Here is an 8,909-nt window from a genome sequence, read left to right on the forward strand (position 1 = left end):
TAACTTTTCCCTTTTAAAGGTGGAGTTATTGGTCATCACTACTCAACAGAGAGAGACCAACAGGCCAGTTACAGCCTTCTGACTAAAGAAGGAGATCAGCAACCCACCAGTTATAATAACTTGACTAAAGAGGTAGACCAGCTACAGACCAGTTACAACACCCTGACTAAAGAGAGAGACCAGCTACAGACCAGTTACAACACCCTGACTAAAGAGAGAGACCAGCTACAGAATAGTCTAAATACCAGGACGACAGAGAGAGACCAGCTACAGAATAGGCTAAATACCAGGACCACAGAGAGAGACCAGCTACAGAATATTCTAAATACCAGGACCACAGAGAGAGACCAGCTACAGAATAGTCTCACAACCAAAACTAAGGAGAGAGACCAGTTGCAGAATAATCTCACCACAATAACTCTGGAGAGAGACCAGTTACAGAATAGTCTAAATACCAGGACCACTGAGAGAGACCAGTTACAGAATAGTCTAAATAACAGGACCACCGAGAGAGACCAGTTACAGAATAGTCTAAATACCAGGAACACTGAGAGAGACCAGTTAAATACCAGGCTTAGGTCCTATGGTGAGTGCAGTCTTTTATTTTCTTAATTTACAAGTATCATTTTATTTCATACTTAGAAGAGATTTCATATATTTGTAGACTTTGAAATGCCTTCTGTTCTATTTCGTTTATTTCAGAGAAACCCTGTCTGAAGGAATGGTGGAAGTTTGGCACCAGCTGTTATTATGTCTCCTCCACGAGGGACACAGGCGGGGACGGTCAGCGGCAGTGCAGAGCAATGGGTGCTGACTTGGTTGTTATAAACAGCAGAGAAGAACAGGTAATAGAGAATACATTAGTAATGCTATAATACTACTGTTTCTTTATTATTATTATAATTATTAATCATTATCTACATCTCTGATTAGTATTCAATATGTGTAAATAATTGTATCACCAATGTTCATGTCACTGTCAATTTATAGAATATACTTCCTGTCAGCAAAGCAAGTTTGCATGAAATTATATCTATACCTATACTATAGTATAGCAGCTGAGGCTGCAACCTGATCTCATAGTTTCACTTCGACATTCGACGTAATCTGGATGAAAGTCTATTTTTGACGCATTCATTCCATGTGGTTACAGGGTTAATTCTGTGAGGTTACAGCGTTCAAACAGAAACAACTCAAAGGGTTATGGTTAGGGGTTAAGGTTAGGGCAATTGGTTGGGGAAGGCTTCAAACAAAAATGATTAAAAACAACGCTCTGTTTCCATCAAGTACTCTCCCTCTTGCCTGAGCATTGTGAACTGCCGTGGCGCAGTCGTCAGTGCAGATTGGTCTGTGTGGTGTGAGCACACTTCCCCTCCAAGCTTCCTGAGTTTGCACCAGTGCTCGGCAACTTTTTGTATTTTTTTGTGAGCGCTGAAGAAGGCATATATCAAAGTACTCAGGACCTTTTCAAACATCCTAAATCCCCTTGTATTTCTATTGACCAGGCTCAGTACATTATACTACTACTACTACTATTAGACTACTACTACTATTATTATTTATAAACATGTAAAAGTGTTTCTCTGCTGTGGAGATTAAATAATGGTCATTGTTTTATTTACAAAATGATATTATAGATATTTATCAATGGATTTAAGAAGAATGTCTGGATTGGTGCATATAAAAAAGACGGAATCTGGAAGTGGGTTGGCAACTCAACATTTAAACCTACGTAAGTGAACAGGTTCTGGAGGACTTTTTTTCTGTTGTAATAAATTACTTTTTACAGTCCGATAATCTTGTCCTCAGCCAGATGTCTCTCTCACTCTCTGTCGAATGGTAGCAATTGAGCCTGGAGACTAGGTTAACCGTCTGATTCTCTATTTTCTATTGGATGATATTAAACTCTGATTCTCTGTGTTGTTTATAGCTATTGGATGGAAGGGGAACCAAGTAACTTGAATGACAAGGTGGCTTGTATTGAGATCTCACAGACGGCATCAGACCCATTGAAGAGTTGGAAGGTTGGAATATGTACTTCAAATTACTGGGTGTGTGAAAAACCGTTCACACCGTAGTCTAATTATAATCACTAATGTAAGCCCCTATCTTATGGAGTTGCACTGGTTTTCCCTTTGTTAGGCTTAACGTGTTTCTATGTGTATCTATATTGAAATATGTATTTGATGTCTTTAAAGAGACCAGGGCTATGTGGAGTTTGTCCACCGTTCATCAGGCCCAGGGGAGTGGAACTGTGGTCTAGTAGGCTCTAACTGTGGTCTAGTAGGCTCTAACTGTGGTCTAGTAGGCTCTAACTGTGGTCTAGTAGGCTCTAACTGTGGTCTAGTAGGCTCTAACTGTGGTCTAGTAGGCTCTAACTGTGGTCTAGTAGGCTCTAACTGTGGTCTAGTAGGCTCTAACTGTGGTCTAGTAGGCTCTAACTGTGGTCTAGTAGGCTCTAACTGTGGTCTAGTAGGCTCTAACTGTGGTCTAGTAGGCTCTAACTGTGGTCTAGTAGGCTCCAACTGTGGTCTAGTAGGCTCTAACTGTGGTCTAGTAGGCTCTAACTGTGGTCTAGTAGGCTCTAACTGTGGTCTAGTAGGCTCTAACTGTGGTCTAGTAGACTCTAACTGTGCTCTAGTAGGCTCTAACTGTGGTGTAGTAGGCTCTAACTGTGGTTGACTTTTTTTTAAACTATATTTACAATTTTTACCATTTAATGTGTGCATATAACAATTGAATAAGATTCTGTTTTCATTTAAGTTTTTACAGTTATCAATCCATTTCAAATGCAGCAGTGTTCTGTTTCCTTCCATTCCATTCCATATGTACCATGTGTTCATTCTACTGATTAAATACATCTATATACTGTGATCTAGGTATGTCATTTACTTGTCAGGTATACTGTAATACTAAGTGTTGTAATGTATGAATAGTAACTCCAATGTTTTCCTTCTAAATGGTGTCAGTTATTAGTTGACGTAGTACAGTAAAAACACTTTAGTTAATAGATAGAAAACAGTCGTTATCAGTAAAGTTATAGCAGTACCAGAATTGACCACTAGAAGGGTTGTGTCATCCATGGACATGTGACCAGAGCCCGTATTCACAAAGCATCCCAGAGTAAGAGTGCTGATCTAGGATCAGGTTTGTCTTTGACCTCTCTCTGGTAATGTTAGTTGTTTATTGTTTTACTTAGCTTACCCAGTACAAAGGAACCGATGGGATAGTCCCAAAAGAGCAAACTCTGCCCAACTAGCAACACAATACTCCTGTTGGATGAAATATTCACATTTAGAACTTCTGTGCAGTATTCTGGAACTTGAACTTAAAACCTAGACATGTGCATCTTCTAAGGCTCGCAACCTTAGCTATACCCACTGGATACCATTATGGACCTATAGCGTTCACATAATAATGGAGTCAGATTGATAAATGTAGGTTATTATTATATTCAACATAATTTCTACACATCTACACCTTAACAGGTGTCTTGAACATACTGAAGTCTGAGATTTCTGAGTTCCCAGGTGTTTTGAATGCAGCATTAGGGGATCTGTTCTCCACCACCCACAACCTTCCTGGGTACATCATTAGGGGATCTGTTCTCCACCACCCACAACCTTCCTGGGTACATCATTAGGGGATCTGTTCTCCACCACCCACAACCTTCCTGGGTACATCATTAGGGGATCTGTTCTCCCTCACCCACAACCTTCCTGGGTACATCATTAGGGGATCTGTTCTCCACCACCCACAACCTTCCAGGGTACATCATTAGGGGATCTGTTCAGATATGTTATGATATGATATGAGATCAGATCAGATATGATACTGTATGAGATCAGATCACATATAATTTATTAGATATGATATGGTAATTTATTAGCTCAGATATGATATTGTACTGTAGGAGATCAGATATATGGTAATTTATGAGATCAGATTTGATATGGTAATTTCTGTTTGGTTAAATTTGAAGACATCTTCTGCAACACAAGTTAAATATCCAGTAACAATTTCTATGACGCATACACATATAATGCCCTGTAAAACATTTATAACGCCTTAATATTCACTATAATATATTATAATTGCTCATAAGTAAATGTGTAACATACAACAATAAATGTAAATAAATATGGTAACAGGGATCCCTTTTAACAAACATTAAACTTTTTGCATCTGTCTCAAAATCCGCATCAGCCAATTAAAATTGTGAATGTAGTTGTACACTGTCAAACACTACATACAGTGCCTGCAGAAAGTATTCACACCAACTGATGTTTCCACATTTTGTTGTGTCACAGCCTAAATTTAAAATGGATTAAATTCAGATTTTGGGTCACTGGCCTACACAAAATACCCCATTATGTCAAAGTGTAATTATGTTTTCAGAAATGTTTTAAAATTAATTAAATGAAAAGCTGAAGTATTCAACCCCTTTGTTATGTAAAGCCTAAATATGTTCAGGAGTAAAAATGTGCTTAACAAGTCACATAATAATTTGCACGGACTAACTCTGTGTGCAATAATAGTGTTAACATGACTAATAGTGTTTTGTCATCTCTGTACCTCACACATACAATTATCTGTAAGGTCCCTCAGCCGAGCAGTGAATTTAAAACACTGATGTAAGCACATAGAAAAGGGAAGTTTTCCAATTCCTCACAAAGAAGGACACCTATTGGTAGAAGGGTAAAAAAAAAAGAAGCAGATATTGAATATCCCTTTGAGCATGGTGAAGTTATTAATTACACTTTGGATAGTGTATCAATACACCCAGTCACTACAAAGATACAGGCTTCCTTCCTAACTCAGTTGCCGCATTCAGAGGGGTTGGGTTAAATGCGGAAGACACATTTCAGTTGAATGCATTCAGTTGTACAACTGACTAGGTATCCCTTTCTGTTTGCAATAAGGCACTAAAGTAAAACTGCTAAAAATGTGGCTAAGAAATGAAATGTATGTCCTAAATACAAGGTGTTATGTTTGTGGCAAATCCAACACAACACATAACTGTATACCACTCTTCATATTTTCAAGCATGGTGGTAGCTGCATCATGTTATGGGTATCCTTGTCATCGGCAAAGAAGTACAGAGATTTTTAGGATAAAAAGAAATGGAATACAGCTTTATCCTAGAAGAAAACCTGGTTGTCTGCTATCCAACAGACACTAGTTGTCACGATCGCTGACAGATGCGGACCAAGGCGCAGCGTGATAGGCGTACATACTTTATTGTGTACACACCAAGAACCAAACAACAAATGAAACGTGAAGTCCTAGGTTAACACAAACCTTCCGGAACAAGATCCCACAATGACTAGTGAAAACAGGCTGCCTAAGTATGGTACCCAATCAGAGACAACGAGCTACAGCTGCCTCTGATTGGGAACCACCCTGGCCAACATAGATCTAAACGATCTAGAATGAAAACATGGAACAACTAAACATAGGAAAATCCACACCCTGGCTCAACATTTAAGAGTCCCCAGAGCCAGGGCGTGACAGTATCCCCCCCCAAAGGCGCGGACTGCGACCGCGCCACACCAACACAAGAGGGTAGGGTCCGGGTGGGCATTCCGCCTCGGAGGCGGATCCGGCTCTGGGCGTGACCACCCCTCTAACTCTACCCCCCCGTAGCGCCCCTGGTCTGGACTGGCCCCGCTGGCCGGAGCTGGACTGGACACCGGTGGAGCGGATTGCTCTGGCTCCGGTGTGGAGCAGCTGACCGGTGCCGGAACAGGCACGGACCGTGCCGGACTGACGACACGCACCACTGGCTTGGTGCGGGGAGCAGGAACGTGCCGGACCGGGCTGGCGACGCGCACCACTGGCTTGGTGCGGGGAGCAGGAACGGGCCGGACCGGGCTGGCGACGCGCACCACTGGCTTGGTGCGAGGAGCAGGAACGGGCCGGACCGGGCTGACGACGTGCACCACTGACTTGGTGCGGGGAGCAGGAACGGGCCGGACCGGGCTGACGACGCGCACCACTGGCTTGGTGCGGGGAGCAGGAACGGGCCGGACCGGGCTGACGACGCGCACCACTGGCTTGGTGCGGGGAGCAGGAACGGGCCGGACCGGGCTGTCGACGCGCACCACTGGCTTAGTGTGGGGAGCAGGAACTGGCCTGACCGTACTGGGAACACACACCACTGGCCTTGTGCGGGAATCAGGAACGGGCCAGACCGGACTGGTGACACACACCACTTGCTTGGTGCGAGGAGCGGGACTGTGTTTCCTCATAAACCTCCGCTCCCTCTGCTGCCTAACCAGTTCCTCTCGCCGTGCCTCCACACTCTCCTTCTCCCTCGTGACCAGTGGCCCCCGTAACCTGGCGGCCTCCTCTGCTAACCTGCTGAACCGCTCTATCGCGGCCTCCTGCTGCCTCGTCGTCCACGGCGTGAGCCCCCCCTAAAAAAATGTTGGGCTTGTCTCTCCCCCGTGAACATGGCCTCCATGGCTCTCGCCAGACTCTCACTCTTCTCCTCCCAAGTCCCTCCTCTCTCCTCTTCACGCTGCTTGATCCAGTCGTGGTTGGATCTTCTGTCACGATCGCTGACAGATGCGGACCAAGGCGCAGCGTGATAGGCGTACATACTTTATTGTGTACACACCAAGAACCAAACAACAAACGAAACATGAAGTCCTAGGTTAACACAAACCTTCCGGAACAAGATCCCACAATGACTAGTGAAAACAGGCTGCCTAAGTATGGTACCCAATCAGAGACAACGAGCTACAGCTGCCTCTGATTGGGAACCACCCTGGCCAACATAGATCTAAACGATCTAGAATGAAAACATGGAACAACTAAACATAGGAAAATCCACACACTGGCTCAACATTTAAGAGTCCCCAGAGCCAGGGCGTGACACTAGTAGACAAATGCCCCTTTCAGCAGGACAATAACCTAAAACCCAAGGTCAAATACACTGTAATTGTTTACCAAGATGCCACTGAATGTTCCCGAGTGGCCTAGTTACAGTTTTGGCTTAAATTGGCTTGAAAATCTATGGCAAGACTCAAATGGCTGCCCAGCAATTATCAACAAGCAACTTGACAGCACTTGAATACTTTTTTTAATTTTTTTACAAATAATGTGCAAATATTGTACAATGCAGGTGTGCAAAGCTCTTGGTGACTTACCCAGAAATACTCACAGTTGTAATCCCTGCTAAAGGTGACTCTAACATGTATTGACTCAGGGGTGTTAATACTTATGTAAATGAGATATTTCTGTGTTTCATTTTCAATACATTTGCAAACATTTCTAAAAACATGTTTTCACTTTGTCATTATGGGGTTTTGTGTGTAGATGGGTGAGAAAACCCCCCCAATTGAATCCATTTTGAATTTAGGCTGTAATACAACAACACGTGGAATAAGTCAAGGGGTATGAATACTTTCTGCAGTATTATAGCACTGCAATCACTGACCTGTTTGAATATACAGATTATTGCTGCAAGGACTCATTCACATAAACACAATGACACAACTATACAGTATGTGAGAGAAAAGTGTATTGCATCATTGTCAAAGAACATGTAAAGAATGACTTGATTTATTTTTAAAATCTCAGTATTCTTTTATTATAGAAACATGCAACATATCTTGATTCATCTGCTAAACATTACACAAACAAAGATGTACACGATTTATCATTAAGTAATTTTTTAAATAACAATTGTTTATAGGCAAATAAATGAAGACATAAAAAATAAATACAACTCATTGAATGAACATTATTTATAATTGTGGGGATTGTTCCCAAATAAACTACAATAAGTATGGAGACAGAGAGGGAATGGAAAGTAAAAGGACTGAGGGAGAGAGAGAGATGAAAGAGAGAGGGAGAAAATTGTAGAAAAAAGTGGGTTGAGAGAATTAATTCTGTAATTTAATATCTGTGACCAATCTCTTTATATCATAAACACATTGAATTTAATGAATATTGGGACTCGGTACCGCTTTGAAATCATCCATGAGCTCCTTCCCTCTTATCATGTCTTCTTTCTGACAACATTTAGGACCATCAGATCCACAAAGTCCTCTGCTTCCACATATAGGAACAAAGGAGTGATTACAACTGTCACAGGGACGACAAAAAGCTAATAAGAATACTGTATGTTTTCTGGTCTATGTTCGTTTGTATGTCTGTATGTTAACACCATTTAACCAAGAGTTGAAGACATTTCAACTTGATCAAATATTTTAATGCAGAAAAAATATTTAAAATAGAGTTTGCGGCGTATGCCAATGCCAAGATTTATCAGATGTGTTGTTTTTTCTAGATGTTTTAAATTAATTTTACACGATCAATGTTTGACAACACGAAGCTAAATCCTCTGTCTCTTAGAAAACGTAGACCTGTTGTATTTTTACGGGGGGAGTGTTCAGCTGCAGGGTGTGGTAGGACCGTGAGATGATGGAAGCAGATGTGTCGTTTGAAGCTGAAAGCACGTCGAGGACAATTAGCGAGAAAGATGACTGGACAACAGTGAAGTCCAAGAATGAAACAAAAAGGGTTACAATTGTTGTGGGAAATGAGTCTGATGAATAGTTCCTTGTTGGAGGATGTTTTTTTGATAAAAATGTTTATTTGGGAAACCCTTTTGAAGTCATGAGGATGGTGAAGAAGGCTTTGGGAAAAGTGGATGCAGTCAAAGTAACCAGGAGTGGTATGGTGTTGATATCATAGTAACCAGGAGTGGTATGGTGTTGATATCATAGTAACCAGGAGTGGTATGGTGTTGATATCGTGTCTATCTAAACAGCAAAAGGAGTGTGCATTGTGGCTCGAGAAATGATTGACACATGAGGTGAAAAGCTTTGATTTTCAGAGCATGTCACTGGTAAAATGTGCTATTTCCGGCGTCCCGTTGGACATTGATAAACAATATC

The 8,909-nt window shown here is 41.8% G+C and overlaps 1 long non-coding RNA gene across 1 annotated transcript; it reads left to right on the forward strand.

Annotated features, from left to right (window-relative positions):
- The first annotated feature begins 207 nt into the window (after positions 1-207).
- On the forward strand, positions 208-1,724 carry LOC311110128. The gene is made up of 3 exons (XR_014610678.1): positions 208-586; positions 703-845; positions 1,638-1,724. It is a non-coding gene; the product is annotated as an uncharacterized lncRNA (long non-coding RNA).
- Positions 1,725-8,909: the final 7,185 nt, after the last annotated feature.

The sequence above is a fragment of the Coregonus lavaretus genome (genome assembly GCF_964263955.1).
Source record: "Coregonus lavaretus genome assembly, contig: SUPER_35_unloc_2, whole genome shotgun sequence".
In the NCBI taxonomy this organism is placed as follows: Eukaryota; Metazoa; Chordata; class Actinopteri; order Salmoniformes; family Salmonidae; genus Coregonus; species Coregonus lavaretus.